Genomic DNA, 19962 nt, shown 5'->3' on the forward strand with positions numbered 1-19962 from the left:
CTGTCGAGATCACTTTTGAGTCAGCACGAAACGCCGTGTGCTGTCAGTTTGATTTCATATTGCTCGTAGCGGCGCCCGGCTTTTGTCTGTCAAACGTTAGGTTGCGCTTCTTCATGCTGCATCGTCGGCATGAGTGGAGCTTTTTAAACGTCTGTACTTACTGCGCCCCATAAGAAATCGTTTGTCCCCGTTCAAAAGAGATTGTGCGATGCCCTGCAGCGTTCGCAAAGCAAACCTTTGACAGTTTGAAAAGAGGAATTTATTCTGCTTCCTGTGCGTGCAGTAGTTACAAAGTTGAACGTCTTTACACCATCTGCTGCAGTTTTCAGTGGGCGGGCTTTGTCAGATGGCTTGGAAAAACGCACTGTGTTTCGGCTCGGGAAACATCATGAGCAGTGTCCTGCATGTTTTCTGTGTATAGCTGTCTTTTAACGCATACAGAATTCATTCGAAATCATTGTAAGATTCTCCCTCAGTTCCGTTGTGCAGTGCTTTACCTCTTTCAAAAGGCTTCACTTTCCTAGTCACATTCCAAGGCTCATCGAACCCGGGCTGTTTCCTCCATTGGTATAGTATTGCAGTGAGACAGCACGATGCCTGCAAGACTATGTCACACTAAACGCCACAGATTGTGTTTGTCCGTTCGTGTCAGTCGTCCTGCAGCCACGGGAAGTGGGACACAAACATGCTGCAATGCTTTCAGGACGTTAGGATTTGTTTGTGCAACATCCGAGAAGAGTACTTGTGGCTTGAATGTGAACTGTACGTGCCCGCCCCCTTTCCTCTGTAGTGCATGAGTTCCTCCCGGCATGCCCTTCGTCATTGTTCTGTCATCTTGTATTTAAAGGGTTGTATTTCTGCTGCTGAAAATAAGCAACGGTTTTCTCACAACGCCCTTTGTTCCCGACGGAGCCCTTGTCTGTCATGAAATTCTTCAAAACCTCAAGCTAGAAGAAGAAGACGACAAATATGAAGCGTTACAGCAACGACATGCCATGAGACGATTGATAACGATTTCCATAGGATCCCCGCGGTTGCCTGGCAACCGTCAGATTTGCGCATTGGCAGTATCGTAGCCTGTGAGGTTTAGCCGAGGCGCGATTATTGCTAGTTGAAAACTTTTCCCAATACCCCGCTTCCGCCGGTTTGCAATACAATCGGCGAAAGCAATTTTTGACAGTCTCGTCAGAGCGTGACATAGTCTTGCAGGCATCGTGCTGTCTAACTGCAATACTATACCGCTGGAGGAAACAGCCCGGGTTCAATGAGCCTTGGAATGTGACTAGGAAAGTGAAGCCTTTTGAAAGAGGTAATATCGACGCTTTTTTAACAGAGCACCAAAAAAGCGTCTTTTTTGAAGGCCTGGGTACTGAGCATTGGTGGTTCAGTGGTAGAATTCTCACTTCCCACGTGGGAGGCTCTGGTTCGATTCCCAGCCAAAGCAGTGGCTTTTGCAGCGAGCGGCTCCATCACTTGCATCCCCTTGCAACTCGCAACTGAAAACCCACTGAAGCAAAGCATTTGTTAGCCAGGTCAGTACCCGGATGAGGGTGAGCTACAGGGAAAAACAAAGTTTCCAGCTGGAAGCGGTGTTAATGGTGCCGGTTTGGGGGGCGCTCAACCTGAGGTCTGTGCGGGTCCCAATGCCCCAGCATAGTGACGGAGACGCTGTGTTGTAAAAGGGCGCTGTCTCTTGGATGAGATGTAAAACCGAGGTCACAGCGCTCTGTGGTCATTAAAAATGACCACCAAAACCTTTGACAAAAGCTCTTGGTAATTGATGGTCTTCAATAATGCTTCTCCTTTAGGTACATTTTAAATCAGCTGAAAAATGCTGTGAAATGGGGGGTCACTTCACGCCAGTGTAGGATTTGGGTTACAAGAACCATGAAACTGCACGAGAAAGCCCGTACACTGAATTACACGGCTTTCTATTCAAAGGAGGGCAAAAGAAATTCCCTGAGTTCGATTTTTTGCAGCACAGAGAGGATTGCTGTCGTGAGGCTGGTTAGCTCAGTTGGTTAGAGCGTGGTGCTAATACCGCCAAGGTCGTGGGTTCGATCTCCATACAGGCCAGGTCGTTTTCTCCTCTCTTACAAAAGCTGTTAGGTTCCTTTCCGTGGTGAGATGGGTTGTCATGCAACGCTGCCACATAGTGCCGACAGACAATTAAATGACAAAAATGAAGAGAGTTAAAGCAGCTGGAAAGGTTTTCTTACAACTTTTGAGCTGACACAGTTTTGGAAAATGTTTTCTTCACGCTGCACTGTACCACATAGGCAGCCAAGAGTCTCCAAAACAAAACAGAATTGACAGTCATATAATGTCCATTAACCCCGGTTTTAAACACAGACTCATGTCTGCCATCATAAGAATATGAGTCCAATATTTTAGAATATAGTCAGAATGTCTTCTAACCTTACCTGTGGTGTCTTTAATCCCTATTGCTCAATGCATGGTGTACGTACTGCATACATGTGTCTTGAGAATGAGGAATGGGCCCCTAAGACATTTACCTGTTTCACAAATGATCGGATTTTACTAGAGATTCTGTTTGGGATTCAGATGTGCATTCGGACAGCAATTCCTTTCAAGAAATGATACGTTCTGGATGAGGTCAAAGGTGCTGGAACACTGTATTTAGGATGTGTTTGCAGTGATTGTGTCTCCTGCTTCAACGCAGTGATATATAGATGTGCTCCTGTAATTTATTGGTACATGCCCAGGGCAGTAAGTAGTCTGAGGATTTATTTCCAGAAGGCATAGAGCAGTGAAACAGTGAAGTAGTGCAGCACACTGGATCATTATATTATTAGAATCTATTCTACCTAAATTATTACATTATACACAACTTGAGCTCTCAGCACCGTACTGAGCCCAGGTGTTTTTCTAAAGCTGTCAGGTGCAGTTCATTTACATGAAGGAAATCTCTTACTGGGTACGATTACAATGCAGTAAGTCGCACAGGCTACTTAGGGAGTAGGCTGATGTGTTTAAAAACAACCAGCGCCAGGCAGGAGTCGAACCTCCAAACTCCTAATCCATCGTCAGACACATTATCCATTGCACCACTGGCCCTGGTGTGACACTGCAGGACTGTAACCCAGTGAGCTTAGCACTGCAACTAGTAAAATATTATCCCCGGTCCATTCTTTTCCAAAAGTGAGAAACACCTGTTTTCTACATTTTGTCTGTTTTAAAACCATATCTCTTTAAACCAAACCAAGAGTTTGTCTTTTGCACTGATATTCTGATTCATTTCGATTTCAAAGAAAAAAAAAACATTACCTTCCAAAGCATCATAAAATTGTCCCTTCCTCCAGACTCTACTTCTCTCTTGTAGTAGTACAGCAGACCTTTCCAGGTGATCAGATCACAGAGTCCGAAATGAGCTTCCTCCATCAAGCAAAGTACCTGAACATGACTCTGTCATCATAAAACCGCCCCTGTAATAAAGAAATTAAATCCGAAATCAAGAGGGCAGTTGCCTACTGAAGTTCAAGAAGTCATAAATTTTAACCTAGCAACACATTAAAGGCTGCATCTATACAAGTACGATTCTAGAAATGCTCACCAGATTACGTTTTAAGAAAGAACTGCGCCTCAGGTTCCGCCGAGATCTTAACTCGGATGGCAGGATTCAGAGTCTGGAGTGTGGAATGATGGCGCACGGAGGGTCCACATACTGTGGATCCCTCAGTGATCTTCCGCGTGTTCAAACCGCCAGCGTGTGACTCCCCTGTCCCCCTGACCTCATTGCTCTGCTCTCGCCTCTCTGCAGCTGAGCCCGACTCATGGTAAAGTGGAAAAAAATATGCCCTCAACGTGAGATTTACTCTGGAGTGAGGATAGTTGTTACCTTCTTATCGTTGAAACGGATGTATGTGATGTGGCGACTAGTTTCTTCTCCATTAGCAGGCTTAAGGTTAAAGAAAAAAACATTGCTGACTTCTTTTTTTTTTGCCAGCCGCGAGCGCTGATTAGCGAGGTTTGTATTTCATGTTTTGCAAGTTGCATCCATTTTAAGAAAAACAAGTCATTCAAGACAGGAAATGAATACTTGCATTTAATTAAGTCTAGCCGTAGGCGGTTGTCTGTAAGGACCAGTTCTGTTCGAGAAGACAGAACAAAGAATGCACCACTGGGATTCGGACCCAGGATCTCCTGTTTAAGAGACAAGCGCTTTAACCAACTAAGCCACGGCACCCCGGGAGTATTGTCCTTTTGCAGCCACTTGGACACGCCACTCAGACACATCTGCATTCGGTGTGTGCTCCGCCTGCTCGCTGAGCAAGTTGCCACCTTTACATACAATAGCAACATCGACACCAAGAGAAAGGATGACAAATGGCTTTTATCTGGAACTTTTCATGTCCAAGGAGCTCAATGTGCTTTCTGTGTACAACAGGGCCACTGAACTCCACACTGGCCACTGAACCACAGCAGTGGCTTGCTGGCTTGACATCTCCCAAGGAAAATGTTGAAATCGCATGTGGAACAGGAAAAGGACCCTCGAGTACGAGGGAAAAAAAAGAAAAAGATCATCTGGAGCGCGCCAACCCATTTCTGGACAGCCCAGTTCTGTTCACGAGGTGGCTGAGTGGTTAAGGCGATGGCTTGTTAATCCATTGTGCTCTGCATGTATGAGTTCAAATCCCACTCTTGTCGGTTTCCATGTCTGACATGTGTGCCCGTTCGACGTTGGCCCTCCTTTTGTTTGCTCCAGTACTAGAGCCTTACATTTTCTAGCGGTGGCTGAACATGGTATAGTAGGCTAACGTCGGTATCGAGCAGTGGCAGTAACAGTATTTACGTGCCACTGCTGCCAAGTGGCTCTGGGTTGAGACCGCGTTTTCACTTACTTGCAGCACAAACGGAGAAAGCGATTTTTGACAGTCTCTCGAGAGACTGCGCTAGGTGTTTAGGGATAGACTTTGTCAGTTCCCCCTGGGATGATGGCCTCTCAAATAGTTTGTGATTCCTCTAGACGTTTATACAGTAGAAGCCTGCTTCGTGGCTTAAATCCAAGCTAAGGAAACGAGTTAGAGGTCTGATGCAGAACTGCGAATTCAATGAAGGGGAACACTACAGTACATTGCACTGTATGTGTGAGGAAAGCTGCCCCCTTCTGTTCCTTGTCGACCGAACAGAGGACTGTAAAGGATACCGCCAAGAAACTTTAGGATGCTGGTTGGAATCCAGCTCCAAAGAAGCCCCTTTGGGTGTTATGTAATCAAAAAGTAAGAACAGAGAATCTCCCTTTGATCAAAAGCGCAACAGAACTGTTTTCCGTGGAGCAGGTTTCAGACCCGTAGACCTGTTTTATTTGTAGGGCAGGGCGCATTCCCAAACGCGAATCTCCTGTTTTAGAAATGCTTTGGGCGGCGTGAAGTGAAAATAAGAAGTGGGCTCCAGATGCACATGGAAGCAATCAAGTGTTTCATCCGAGCTGTTTCAAAGACTGCTCAACAGCTTTCCTTTTACAGAGGCCCAACGATTAATGATGGGGGTGCACCCTTCAATGTGCCTTACGACTCTAGGGAGTGATTGAGACGATTCGTAGCGTGTGTTCATTTCCCTCTATTCCCCATGTTGCAGTGGTAAGATGACGTAAATTCCTGCTTCGACACGTAACGGCGTTATAATCAAGTACAGGAGCTGAGGGCTTTTGTTTTGTTTCGTTTTCTATGGCGTTCGTAAGCGCGCAAAACAAAGACAATTCCTGCGTCTAACACGAATGTAAATGCTTTTGAAAGTGCAGTGTGGTGCAGCTTGTAAAATCCTTGTCCACATTTGTGGTTTGTTGATGTTTTTTCTGTCTGCCAAAGTTGCATTTTGACATCCGGACGGGGAGACTTTATCATTTGAACGTGAAGCCAGCCTTAAACCCTCTGAGGCGTGTCTGTCTGCCGGCATGTATCTTGTGAAAGGTTTTTTTTTTAACAGAGAGCGACTTTAAAAAGGTTTCCGCAGCCACCTCGCACTCCGTGTTAGATTATAGGAGGAATGCGGCGGCGGCGAGCTCGCTGTAGTCGTGGCCGAGTAGTTAAGGCGATGGATTTGAAATCCATTGGGGACTCCCCGCTCAGGTTCGAATCCTGCCGACTACGGCGTCTGCCGCACGTCACCTTGTGCCTGTGCGGCAAAGGCGAAGTGCCGCTTCTCCTTTCCTGGTACTATAAAAATGCTACATCGCTTGGTCCTGCTTCCATGGAAAGCAGTTCTTCAGGTAATTCTACTCTCTTACCAAAGCTGTTAGGTTTCTTTCCGTGGTGAGATGGGTTGTCATGCAACGCTGCCACATAGTGCCGACAGACAAGTGTGTTGCGGGAGAAGAGAAAAGTGTTTGAAGATTTAAGAGTGTCTTAGGTGGAGCCAAAATCAAGTGTCACAAATGCAAGTGGGAAGATTTCCAATGTTTAATATGGTCAAAATAAGCGGAAGTTACCAGCTGGTCCGGCACAGTCTGCCATGCTTTTGTCATATACTGTAAAGTGGTGTGGAACTGGGTGTCGAACTGGAGCCTCACCATTTGCATATGTGAGGCTCCAGTTATACATCGAGTGTCACATTAAATGACAAAAATGAAGAGAGTTAAAGCACCTGGAGAGGTTTTCTTACAACTTTTGAGCTGACACAGTTTTGGAAAATGTTTCCTTCACGGTGCACTGAACAACATAGGCAGCCAAGAGTCTCCAAAACAAAACAGAATGGACAGATAGGAGAAAATTCCCACTCGTCCTGAAGTTCCCAAAATCCAGCACTGAGCGTAAACAAAGTGTCTAAGTAGCGTGGGAATGCTAACCCTAACCCTAGCTGGAGTTTGAGCAATCCGGCACTGAGCGTAAGAAGATGAGTCAAAGTAACGTCTAATCGGATTAGTTTCCTTAGAGCTGGTTCAGAGTTTGCTCAAGAGTTTACCTTTCACAGATGCGCAAAGAAGAATGTTGGGGGTGCACGCTTCAAGGCGCCTTACAGCTGTAGGGAGTGATTCGAGACGATTCGTGGCGTGTGCTCGTTCCCATATACCGTACGACCCGGGGTGCAGTGCTAGGATGACGTACAATACCGCTTGGGCACGTAACGGGGTTATATGCAAGTGCAGGACGTGAGGGTTTTCGTTTGTTCGTTTTGTTTTGCTCTGCTTTGCTTTGTTTTGCTTTCCATCGCGTTGGTAAGAGCGTAAATAAAAAGGCGATTCCTGTGTCTACCACTAATGTAAGAGCTATTTCAAGTGCGACGTGGTGCGGCTTTTCAAATGCTTGTGGGCATTTCTCTGTTGTTGATTCTTTTTTTGTGTGTAACAAAGTGGCATTTTCATGTCCGGACGGGGAGACTTTATCATTCCGACATGAAGCCACCCTTAAGTCCTCTGAGGCGTGTCTGTCTGCAAGGCTTGTATTTTGGAAATGTTTTTTTGAAACGGAGAACGACTTTGAAATAGGCTTCCGCCGGCGCCTCGCGATCCAGGTAAGATTGTAGCAAGAACGCAGCGGCAGTGGGGCTTGCTGTAGTCGTGGCTGAGTGGTTAAGGCAATGGACTAGAAATCCATTGGGGTCTCCCCGCACAGGTTCCAATCCTGCCGACTACGTTGTCCACTTTCAGTCGGTGTGTTTCGGCACAAGCAAAGAAGCGCGCCTCTTTGCTGTTCCTGGTGGTTTTAAAACGCCCAATCGCTTGTACCCGCTGCCTTAGAAATAAGTTCTTCAGCGTCCGCAAATGGCATTTTGCAGCTGGAAGCAGATGTCGACGCGTTTTGCACAGAGCACCAAAAAAGCGTCTTTTTTGAAGGCCCAGGCACTGAGCATTGGTGGTTCAGTGGTAGAATTCTCGCCTGCCACGCGGGAGGCTCGGGTTCGATTCCCGGCCAATGCAGTGGCTTTTGCAGCGAGCGGCTCCATCACTTGCATCCCCTTGCAACTCGCAACTGAAAACCCACTGAAGCTAAGCAGGTGTGAGCCAGGTCAGTACCTGGATGAGCTACAGGGAAAAACAAAGCTTCCAGCTGGAAGCGGTGTTAATGGTGCCGGCGGGGGGGCGCTCACCCTGAGGTCTGTGCGGGTCCCAATGCCCCAGTATAGTGACGGAGATGCTGTGTTGTAAAAGGGCGCTGTCTTTTGGATGAGATGTAAAACCGAGGTCACAGCGCTCTGTGGTCATTCAAAATGACCACCAAAACCTTTGACAAAAGCTCTTGGTAATTGATGGTCTTCAATAATGCTTCTCCTTTAGGTACATTTTAAATCAGCTGAAAAATGCTGTGAAATGGGGGGGCACTTCAGGCCAGTGTAGGATTTGGGTTACAAGAACCATGAAACTGCACGAGAAAGCCCGTACACTGATTACACGGCTTTCTATTCAAAGGAGGACAAAAGAAATTCCCTGAGTTTGATTTTTTGCAGCACAGAGAGGAGCACTGTCGTGAGGCTGGTTAGCTCAGTTGGTTAGAGCGTGGTGCTAATAACGCCAAGGTCGCGGGTTTGAGCCCTGTACGGGCCAGGTCTAGGTCCAGGTCCCTGTTTGTGAAACAGGCAAATGACTGTCTCAGGGGCCCATTCCTCATTCTCAAGACACATGTATGCAGTATGTACACCGTGCATTGAGCAATAGGGACTGAATACACCACAGGTAAGGTTAGAAGTCATTCTGAGGTGCCACATGTGAGGGATACAGCTAGGCATCCGAAATGTAGGGTTTGAGACCCTTCAGGAGTACTGCATCCTTTGAGACGGACCCGTGCATGTTAAACAAATGATCATTTCTTTCGGCATTAGGGACTAAATATACTAAACATATGATGCTAAAATGTTATTTTCACATATATTAATGTAATAAATGATTGCTTATGCTTTAGAAACAAATCTAATTAAAATAAAAGCTTAAGTTTTGTATTTATCTTGTACCATAGAACATGATTTTCTTTGTATTTCAAGCCCACAAAGTGTCCAAATGACGCACTACATGATATAAGGAAGATTATCACATGCATATCGGTATTATCTTTCTTATGAAAATGCATTCCTTTCATTACCTTTTACTTTTTAAAATGAACTCAAATTGAGTATAATGTAATAATTTAAGTAGAATAGATTCTAATAATATAATGATCCAGTGTTTTGCACTACTTCACTGCTTCACTGCTCTATGCCATCTGGAAATAAATCCTCAGACTGCTTACTGCCCTGGGCATGTACCAATAAATTAAAGGAGCACATCTGTTTATCACTGCGTTGAAGCAGGAGACACAATCACTGCAAACACATCCTAAATACAGTGTTCCAGCACCTTTGACCTCATCCAGAACGTATCATTTCTTGAAAGGAATTGCTGTCCGAATGCACATCTGAATCCCAAACAGAATCTCTAGTAAAATCCGATCATTTGTGAAACAGGCAAATTACTGTCTCAGGGGCCTATTCCTCATTGTCAGACACATGTATGGAATGCTTTCACCGTGCATTGAGCAATAGGGATTAAAAACACCGCAGGTAAGGTTAGATGTCATGTTCTATGATCATTTCTTTCAGCATTAGGGACTAAATATACTAAACGTATGATGCTAAAATGTTATTTTTACATATATTAATGTAATAAATGATTGCTTATGCTTTATAAACAAATCTAATTAAAATAAAAGCTTAAGTTTTGTATTTATCTTGTACCATAGAACATGATTTGCTTTGTATTTCAAGCCCACAAAGTGTCCAAATGTTCTATGATCATTTCTTTCAGCATTAGGGACTAAATATACCAAACGTATGATGCTAAAATCCTGAAAAAAGGATGTGCTCCATCTCGTCAGTAGATTGGATTCCAAAACTGATTTGGGTCAATATACATTACCTTTGAAATTAAAGTACAGTCTACTGTAGGGAACCATCAACTTAGAAAGCATTGGCCTTCCCTGGGGGTCAGGTAGGTGCAAAAGATAAACCTTTATCCTATCTTTATCTTAAGATAAGTGGCCAAGCAGTATTTTTCCAAGTTTCACCAAGCACATCATGTTGCCATAGTAGACAAAGTTCTATAAAATGTTAAATAACTTTTAAAAAAAGCATCTTGGTCTTACAGTACTGTACAAGGTGAATTAAACTGTCCCTGGTAATAAAAAGTAATTAGAAGCATCTCAGAAACGTTATCTCTAGAAACATTAGCTGTTTTATATCATGTAATTTAGTGTGATGTTGTCAGAATTCAAGGACATTAGCACACACAGAAATTGGTTCAGTTAAATCTAAAAAACACAGCTAAACATGGGTTTAAATGTAACAGAAGTCTTACCTCTTGTCAAAAGATTTAATTCAAGAAGCGATGTAATAAATGATTGCTTATGCTTTATAAAGAAATCTAATTAAAATAAAAGCTTAAGTTTTGTATTTATCTTGTACCATAGAACATGATTTTCTTTGTATTTGAAGCCCACAAAGTGTCCAAATGATGCACTACATGATATAAGGAAGATTATCACATGCATATCGGTATTATCTTTCTTATGAAAATGCATTCCTTTCATTACCTTTTACTTTTTAAAATGAACTCAAATTGTGTATAATGTAATAATTTAAGTAGAATAGATTCAGGTAGGAAATATAGAGTCATGATGTTTATGGCTGACATCATTTCACATGGGTGAATTTTAAGATAAGAAATAAAAACATTTACAATGAAGATACCATTGCTTAATTTTAAATGCCTTTAAAAAATAAATACCTCCTGAGAATAATTTGCCACTCCCAGATCCTTGGTAAGGTACTGTTTGAATCCAATCAGGAGAGGAGCATCCAGGGAGTGCTTTCTATAGAGTCCAGCTTGGGCCACTCTCTTCCGGCCTGCTGATACTTTTTAACTACTCAGGGCCTGTAAGGATATAAAACACCGGTTTAAACATTTTATACCTATAAGACAAATTAGAATTTTAGTAAAAAATAGATACATCTGAAAAATAAAAAGTCTTACTGCTGATAGAGTTCTTCAGAGCTCACATCTTCCCCTTCCTTATCCGCTTCTGTTTCAGTTTCTAGAGCAGCCTCTGGCATCTCTTCCTCCTGGACTGCGGCCTCTTGCTCAGGGCCGCTGGAATGCAGGTAGATTCTTTTCAACATGCTTTTACATAATATGTTGTAACAATGATTTCAAAAAGAAACTACAGAAGCCTTACAGATTAAAAATATCTCACCTTGCCAATGTGTCTTCAGGCTTCCCATGTACAAAAAGGCCCAAGGACTCTAGCAGTCTTACAACCACTATCCTGTTTGCCTCACCAGACACGATCTCTATTCTGTGGTAATCCACGATGACCCCGTTCTTCAGGTGATTCATCATGTCCTCCCTCGCCTGTTGAGAGGCCATCCTGATGTTTTCTGCCGTGGCGTGCTTCATACACGCCCTCTTCAAGTGAGCAGGAAGCTGATCAAGAGTATTCAGGCACATCTTGCACACCAGGGGAATCCTCGCGGGTTTCCTTTGAAAATAAATAATACCATCTGTGTATAGAAACAAGCTAAGACTGATTTCTTAAATTATCCTTAATTTTCTCTCTCATAGTTTGAGCATAATGATTTTATTGCATTTATATAAGAATTGCTCATTGCTCCTAAATAAATAATGGTTTCATAAAAAAGTGAACACTTGGTCTCAGTCACAGACTTTCCAATAGAAGCCATTGTGGAGTTCAGCAACTGCAGGTCCTAGAAGTGGGGAAGGAATTTTAAAAGAGAAATTGAATTACAATACAGAAGGAATGGCTGAGGGATCACTGAAATATATATATACAAATTCCAAAGACTGAGTCCATATAGAAACAACTACCTTTCATTTTCAGTATAAGAAAAAAAAAACATTATCTTCCAAAGCATCATAAAATTGTCCCTTCTTCCAGACTCTACTTCTCTCTTGTAGTAGTATAGCAGACCTTTCCAGGTGAGCAGATCACAGAGTCCGAAATGAGCTTCCTCCATCAAGCAAAGTACCTGAACATGACTCTGTCTTCATAAAAGCGCCCCTGTAATAAAGAAATTAAATCCGAAATCAAGAGGGCAGTTGCCTACTGAAATACAAGAAGTCATCAATTTTAACCTAGCAACACATTAAAGGCTGCATCTATACAAGTACGATTCTAGAAATGCTCACCAGATTACGTTTTAAGAAGGAACTGCGCCTGAGGTTCCGCCGAGATCTTAACTCGGATGGCAGGATTCAGAGTCCGGAGTGCGGACTGATGGCGCACGGAGGGTCCATATACTGTGGATCCCTCAGTGATCTTCCGCGTATTCAAACCGCCAGCGTGTGACTCCCCTGTCCCCGTGACCTCATTGCTCTGCTCTCTCCTCTGTGCAGCTGAGCCCGACTCACGGTAAAATGGAAAAAAATATGCCCTCGACGTGAGATTTATTCTGGAGCGAGCCAGTGTTGCGCATAGCTGCCTTCAAAGCAGTTAACCCAGGTTCGATTCCCGGCCAACGCAGTTGCGAATGTTTTCAAATGCTGTCATGAGCCTTGGATTGTGACTAGCAAAGCGAAGCCTTTTGAAAGAGCTAAAGCACTGCAAAACGGAATTGAAGGAGAATCTTACAGGGGATTCTGAGCAGAGTCTGCATACATGCAGTCAGATAAAGGTGCTGAAAGCTTGAGCTACTCTCAATGTCATGCTGCCCTTCCCCGGAGTAAATCTGTTACATTGTAAGAATGCTTCTGGCAGGTTCAAAAAGAGACCCTTGTTAATTGGAGAAATCAATGATTTCGAATGAATTCTGTATGCGTTAAAAGACAGCTATACACAGAAAACATGCAGGACACTGCTCATGATGTTTCCCGAGCAGAAACACAGTGCGTTTTTCCAAGCCATTTGACAAAGCCCACCCACTGAAAACTGCAGCAGATCGTGTAAAGACGTTCAACTTTGTAACTACTGCACGCACAGGAAGCAGAATAAATTCCTCTTTTCAAACTGTCAAAGGTTTGCTTTGCGAACGCTGCAGGACATCGCACAATCTCTTTTGAATGGGGACAAACGATTTCTTATGGGGCGCAGTAAGTACAGACGTTTAAAATGCTCCACTCATGCCGACGATGCAGCATGAAGAAGCGCAACCTAACGTTTGACAGACAAAAGCCAGGCGCCGCTACGAGCAATATGAAATCATACTGACAAGCACACGGCGTTTCGCGCTGACACAAAAGTAATCTCGACAGACGCTGTTCTCTGCATAAAGCTGAAAGAGCGTTTCTGTTGACACGTAACAAGTTCGTTTCTTTCTACCATGATATCACCGTGACCAAATCTGTCTTTAAACACCTTGCTCAGTCTCTGACGAGACTGTCAAAAATTGCTTTCGCCGATTGTATTGCAAACCGGCGGAAGCGGGGTATTGGGAAAAGTTTTCAACTAGCAATAATCACGCCTCGGCTAACCCTCACAGGCTACGATACTGCCACTGCGCAAAGCTGACGGTTGCCAGGCAACCGCGGGGATCCTATGGAAATCGTTATCGATCGTGTCATGGCATGTCGTTGCTATAACGCTTCATATTTGTCGTCTTCTTCTTCTTCTAGCTTGAGGTTTTGAAGAATTTCATGACAGACAAGGGCTCCGTTGGGAACAAAGGGCGTTGTGAGAAAACCGTTGCTTATTTTCAGCAGCAGAAATACAACCCTTTAAATACAAGATGACAGAACAATGACGAAGGGCATGCCGGGAGGAACTCATGCACTACAGAGGAAAGGGGGCGGGCACGTACAGTTCACATTCAAGCCACAAGTACTCCTCTTGGATGTTGCACAAACAAATCCTAACGTCTTGAAAGCATTGCAGCATGTTTGTGTCCCACTTCCCGTGGCTGCGGGACGACTGACACGAACGGACAAACACAATCTGTGGCGTTTAGCGTGACATAGTCTTGCAGGCATCGTGCTGTCTCACTGCAATATTATACCGCTGGAGGAAACAGTCCATCTGGCCATGAAACTCATTTGAACGTCTAGCTACAGCAACTAACAATATCATGATTTATTCAGGATGTGTGGAATCAGCACGTCCCGGAGACAGCTTCCGAAATCGTGAGCATTCTCTGGTGGTAGGGGCGTTCAAGATGGCGCTCAGGTGGGAGGTAAAGTTTAGTGGTTGGGGAGTTTTTTTGAGTTTTTCATGACCTGAATGTTAATTTTTGCTTTTTTTGACTACAGAAAAATAAGGACTTAACACTAGTTGTTTAAACTTCAGTTATAATTGAAAGAAAAAAAAACGATTTTTTTTTAGGTTTAAAAAGTCCGATATGAGTAACACTGGGAAAAGAAAAGAGAGTGCTGGGTCTTCGAAGGAGAACTCTAAGATACCTCAATCGTATATGTATAGCACTACAAAAAAATCGATGGCAACTAAAGGGAAAAGTGAAGCAGCTGCAGGGGCAGCAAGAGGGCGGAGGCGCCGCGCGCCCGGCCGAAGTGTTGGACCGGTGCGCTTTACGTGCTGAAATAAACACGCGACAGCCCCGAAATGTTTCCAGAGTGCTGTGCACTGAAGACTTGCCTGGTGCTCCTCCGTGCAGATTCTTTGTCCTCCTCCAGTGCGGGACGAGCCAACACAAGGGAGCGCATTCGCCAACATCCAGGCACGCAATGCGATTTGGAAAGCAGCTCCTTTCCAAAGAGTTGCACACGAACGATCCTTCAGTCCCGCTCGGGGGGCACGGAGCCCCCGCCACACACAGCTTCAAGTAGCGAGTCAGGCGCCAGGGCTTTCGCTTACGGCCACACCACTCTGAACACGCCCGATCTCGTCTGATCTTGGAAGCTAAGCAGGGTCGGGCCTGGTTAGTACTTGGATGGGAGACCGCCTGGGAATACCAGGTGCTATAAGCTCTTGCTCTCCCGGCCAGCAGGGGTCGCCGTTGGTGCCGTAGGCTTTGGGAGGAAAACCTGCAGGATGGAAAGGTGATCTATAGCCTCATCTCTAGAGATGTTTTGTTGCTGTGGCATGTGTGTGACCCATATTCAAAAAAAAAAACCCGTCTGTAAAACGAATATCGAAGCTGCCTCTAAATCTGCAAATGAAGATGAGTCGATAAACCACTCGTTTTTCGTATAACTAGACATATATTCATTTGTTACCGATTTCATTCATTGAGCACGGATACAATAGAGGTACAGCCATTCACTGTTTGACATGTCTGCACTGGTACAGAACCGAGCAATCAGAAAACGGGTGAAACTGTCTTTAGACTCAGCATACAGTACCGAGGCCCCCCATGACCAAATAAAGGCTAACCTCGATAATCAGCCTAAAGAACGCAGACTACAGCAAAACGACTGACTTTGAAAAGGGAATGAACGTCCGGAAGGAGTAGTGGAACTAGCTTGAGATGCTTCTCCGGACCCCTAACTAAAAGCCAGCGAGAACCAGCAGCGGCGTCCACTCCTGTCGAACCGGGATCCTTCCGCAGCCACGCAGCTCGTGGTGTCCTAACCCTCCCGTATCTGATTTTGGACCAAGCACATCAGGGGAGAGCGCGAACGCAGTCCCCCACTTCTAGAAATTATGCAGTCGAGATTCCCACATTTGGGGAATTCGCAGGGGTCAACACAGCCGGAGTGCAATGGCCGAGCCTCGCCCTGGGTGAACCTCCTTCTTGATCAAGGTATCTCCCCTGCCAGGTAAGTATGAGTTAAACATGCCCCTGCAAGCGGCCCGCACCCACAGCACAAATCGCGCAGCCTAGGCCACCTCCTCGCCCCGCACGCCACCGCCTCCTGCTGGGCCCACTCTTTCACACACTCACACGCCACACTAACACTCAAAAGTGTGGACAAAACGAGAAAACGAGCGCGCCGTTTCCTACACATCTGCAGTCGCCGTTGCGCATTCGCAGCATGTCCCGGGATGCAATTCGGCCTCATTTGCATAACTCCAGACCGGCAGATCGCCACGCAAGTTCGCGACGTGCGCCTGCCACACACCGAACAAACCTTTTCAGCAATTTCCAAAAAACGGGCCTGCTCGCCTGCCCACAAGGCTCCGTCTCTTACCTGCTCTCCAGAGCCTGCTGCCTTCTGTGCTTTTCTCTCGGCACCGCTGCAGTGCACACAACTCCTGCAGCGGGAGGGGGGGAGAAAGTTCCCACGCTCCGCCGCAGGGAAGGCTCGCTCCGTGCGCACACGTCCTTTCGATGCCAGTCCAACAAGTGCTCCGCATTAGCTGCGTCGGGGCTCCGGCGTGTCGCACCTCACCTCACCTCGCCCTACCCCCTCCTTGAATGTCTGCCGCTGGGCATGCCCCGCTCTCCTCCGCCTTATCTTATCGCGTGTGAGCACCGACAATGGCCACAATGCCGGGGAATGGCACCTGTAAAGTGTTAATTGGGGCACAGGAACAGCCCGTCTCGTCTCGGGGGGGCCGGCTTCAGAGACAATACAGCAAACACAGCGGGGCGGGGGAAGAAGACGACACCACACATGCGGGTACATTCAGCTCCGGCGGGAACGAGACATTTGTCGGTCTTTTCAAGTGCCGAGAGCCGAGCAATCCTTCACTTGTATCGTTTCTCCCCGGTGACTAGATCTGGCCCTGCGACTCTCGACTGGGCTCACCCCCGGGGCAGCCCAGCAGGTGTGAGCATGGCCGGCACCCGGATAGGAGATTCCACCCCGGAAAAGCTCCGGTTGCTGCTGCTCCTGCAAGAGGTGTGACTGGGACCAGTAGGGAGCGCTCACCCTGCGTTTTGTGTGGGTCTCTTACGCCCCAGCCTCCTGATGGCGACACTCTGCTGCACAAACAGAGGTCAAACCGAGGTCCCGACCCTCCTTGGCCATTAGGAAACCCCAGGGCGTCTCTCAAAAAGAGACGCCGGGGGTGTCCCTCTGGTGTTAGTGCTCCCCTTTACCCATCAGTCGGGATCTCCTCCTAATCCCCGTCTCACCTGTAACAATCAATGACGAGGCCCCCCTGTCCGTGAGATTTAGTACTCGCGCAAGAGACCGGGGGCAGAGCGCGAACGCGGTCCCCCGCCCCCCACAAAGTGCGCGCTCCGGGTCCTGCAACACAGCGGAAGGGCAGCGAGAAGGAGCCTCTTGCTCTGACGCCGCAAGGCCACAAGAGGGCGGAGGCGCCGCGCGCCCGGCCGACGTGTTGGACCGGTGCGCTTTACGCGCTGAAATAAACACGCGAAAGCCCCGAAATGTTTCCAGAGTGCTGTGCACTGGAGGTTTTTGTCTGGTGAAGACTTGCCTGGTGCTCCTCCGTGCAGATTGTTTGTCCTCCTCCAGTGCGGGACGTGCCAACACAAGGGAGCGCATTCGCCAACATCCAGGCACGCAATGCGATTTGGAAAGCAGCTCCTTTCCAAAGAGTTGCACACGAACGATCCTTCAGTCCCGCTCGGGGGGCACGGAACCCCCGCCACACACAGCTTCAAGTAGCGAGTCAGGCGCCGGGGCTTTCGCTTACGGCCACACCACCCTGAACACGCCTGATCTCGTCTGATCTCGGAAGCTAAGCAGCGTCGGGCCTGGTTAGTACTTGGATGGGAGACTGCCTGGGAATACCAGGTGCTGTAAGCTTTTGCTCTCCCGGCCAGCAGGGGTCACCGTTGGTGCCGTAGGCTTTGGGAGGAAAACCTGCAGGATGGAAAGGTGATCTATAGCCTCATCTCTAGAGATGTTTTGTTGCTGTGGCATGTGTGTGACCCATATTCAAAAAAAAAAACCCGTCTGTAAAACGAATATCGAAGCTGCCTCTAAATCTGCAAATGAAGATGAGTCGATAAACCACTCGTTTTTCGTATAACTAGACATATATTCATTTGTTACCGATTTCATTCATTGAGCACGGATACAATAGAGGTACAGCCATTCACTGTTTGACATGTCTGCACTGGTACAGAACCGAGCAATCAGAAAACGGGTGAAACTGTCTTTAGACTCAGCATACAGTACCGAGGCCCCCCATGACCAAATAAAGGCTAACCTCGATAATCAGCCTAAAGAACGCAGACTACAGCAAAACGACTGACTTTGAAAAGGGAATGAACGTCCGGAAGGAGTAGTGGAACTAGCTTGAGATGCTTCTCCGGACCCCTAACTAAAAGCCAGCGAGAACCAGCAGCGGCGTCCACTCCTGTCGAATCGGGATCCTTCCGCAGCCACGCAGCTCGTGGTGTCCTAACCCTCCCGTATCTGATTTTGGACCAAGCACATCAGGGGAGAGCGCGAACGCAGTCCCCCACTACCAGAAATTATGCAGTCGAGATTCCCACATTTGGGGAATTCGCAGGGGTCAGCACAGCCGGAGTGCAATGGCCGAGCCTCGCCCTGGGTGAACCGATTTCGATTTTTAAGAACTTTATTTTCTTTTCACAAAAAAATACAGGAAATCACAAATCAGAAAGCTTTACATTAATATACATACTTAAAACAGTATATATGATCACATCTCATTACATTTTGACACGGTAACAGTTACATAGCAACAATTTTCTTTTTTTCTGGTGCAAATCACATTCTTTATTTAAACATGATAATGTTTTTCACAGTTTCTTGAGATACTGTCCAATGCCCTCTATTTCCCACAGATTTTCTGCTTCCTCCCTCCCTTCTCTCCACAGATCTCTGAGGTAATAGTTCTCTCGGGTGATGAACAGGGCCAGGCTACCTGCTGCCTTGACTGGGACCTCGATGCCTTTGAACAGCCCCATGTTCCTCACTCTCCACAGGGCGTCTTTCCCACTGTTCACCACGGCCCAGATCCTGTCAAACACGTCAGGGGGAAGTTTGACAGGAGAGATGCCGTATATGATGAAAGCAGCGGTCAGGGTAAATTGGGGCGAGAGAGCCTGCAACCAATCTTCAAACTGTGCCCAGAAGGCCTTAGCAAAAAAGCAGGACCACAGGAGATGGGTCACAGTCTCCTCCTCGCCGCAGCCCACCCTAACGCAGCGAGGGCTGGGGGTGAGGCCCCTACGGTACAAGAAAGTTCGTACCGGTAAGCACTGGTGGACGACACTCCAGGCTAAATCTCTGTGAATGTTGCACAGAAATTTAGAGGATGTGTGTTTCCACACCTTCCTTGTTTGGGCTGATGTTAAAATGCCCACAGGGGTCTGCCTATTGTTCTGGGGTGCTACTAAATCTTCCAGTTTTTGGACGCTGACATCTCGGAGGGGAATATGGCCAATTGGGTGAGATCTTAGAAAACTTTTAACTGTCCCATAAATTGCAGGGCATGTGTCAGAGAGTGGGACGTCCAGCTTGGGTCTGACACCCCACACTCTGAACACCTCCCTACCTACCCAGAGCCTGGAAAAATAAGTCCAGGTACGCGCTGCAGGTGCTGTTGCAAAGCCTCTCAGCACAGAGGCCAGGAAAATGCACAGCAGCTTCGTAGCAATATCTGGGACAGACTTCCCCCCTGAGGGTAGCGGCCTGTACATTATTTCCCTTCTGAGTCTTTCCTGCTTCCCACCCCATAGAAATTGAAACATCAATCTCCTCAGCACCGCCGCAACACGGTGTGGGATTGGGAAGGTAGAAGCCAGAAAATTCAAGACAGGCAAGAGCTCGGCTTTGATGACCAGCACCTTCCCTGTCATGGTGAGGTCTCGGTCCTTCCATTGCATCAGTTTTTTGTTTAAGATTGGCAATTTGTTCTGCCAATTTACTGTTCCCATCTCTTCTCCAAAATACACCCCCAGGACCTTAATTCTCTTCTCTTGCAGCCTGAGATCATGTCCTTCTTTTGGCTCCCTCCAGTTCTGATAAAAAATCTCACTCTTAGATGTGTTAATTTTTGCGGAGGAAGCCAAAGAGAACCGATCACAGCACTGCAGAGCTCTGCTAATTGAGGCATTGTCAGAGAGGAGCAGGGTGACGTCATCCATGTATAGAGATGTCTTTACCTCTCCTCCCCCACTTCCAGGCACTGGTATCCCATTAATGGCCTGATCCTGGCGCAAGGCACAGGCTAAGGGCTCCAT

General features: G+C 46.5%; 8 non-coding genes across 8 annotated transcripts; 5 read left to right on the forward strand and 3 right to left on the reverse strand.

Annotated features, from left to right (window-relative positions):
* Positions 1-1050: 1050 nt before the first annotated feature.
* LOC138236486 (U4 spliceosomal RNA) lies at positions 1051-1192 on the forward strand. Its single transcript, XR_011188660.1, has one exon. It is a non-coding gene; the product is annotated as a U4 spliceosomal RNA (small nuclear RNA).
* A 4836-nt stretch (positions 1193-6028) lies between these two features.
* trnas-uga (transfer RNA serine (anticodon UGA)) lies at positions 6029-6110 on the forward strand. The gene has a single exon. It is a non-coding gene; the product is annotated as a tRNA-Ser (tRNA).
* Positions 6111-7805: 1695 nt separating this feature from the next.
* On the forward strand, positions 7806-7876 carry trnag-gcc (transfer RNA glycine (anticodon GCC)). Its single transcript has one exon. It is a non-coding gene; the product is annotated as a tRNA-Gly (tRNA).
* Positions 7877-13304: 5428 nt separating this feature from the next.
* LOC138236480 (U4 spliceosomal RNA) lies at positions 13305-13446 on the reverse strand. Its single transcript, XR_011188654.1, has one exon. It is a non-coding gene; the product is annotated as a U4 spliceosomal RNA (small nuclear RNA).
* A 1292-nt stretch (positions 13447-14738) lies between these two features.
* Positions 14739-14857, forward strand: LOC138236504 (5S ribosomal RNA). Its single transcript, XR_011188677.1, has one exon. It is a non-coding gene; the product is annotated as a 5S ribosomal RNA (ribosomal RNA).
* A 636-nt stretch (positions 14858-15493) lies between these two features.
* LOC138236551 (U1 spliceosomal RNA) lies at positions 15494-15657 on the reverse strand. The gene has a single exon (XR_011188722.1). It is a non-coding gene; the product is annotated as a U1 spliceosomal RNA (small nuclear RNA).
* Positions 15658-17432: 1775 nt separating this feature from the next.
* Positions 17433-17551, forward strand: LOC138236520 (5S ribosomal RNA). The gene has a single exon (XR_011188692.1). It is a non-coding gene; the product is annotated as a 5S ribosomal RNA (ribosomal RNA).
* A 636-nt stretch (positions 17552-18187) lies between these two features.
* LOC138236556 (U1 spliceosomal RNA) lies at positions 18188-18357 on the reverse strand. The gene has a single exon (XR_011188726.1). It is a non-coding gene; the product is annotated as a U1 spliceosomal RNA (small nuclear RNA).
* Between the last annotated feature and the right edge of the window lie 1605 nt (positions 18358-19962).

This window comes from Lepisosteus oculatus, unplaced genomic scaffold (assembly GCF_040954835.1).
Source record: "Lepisosteus oculatus isolate fLepOcu1 unplaced genomic scaffold, fLepOcu1.hap2 HAP2_SCAFFOLD_90, whole genome shotgun sequence".
In the NCBI taxonomy this organism is placed as follows: domain Eukaryota; kingdom Metazoa; phylum Chordata; class Actinopteri; order Semionotiformes; family Lepisosteidae; genus Lepisosteus; species Lepisosteus oculatus.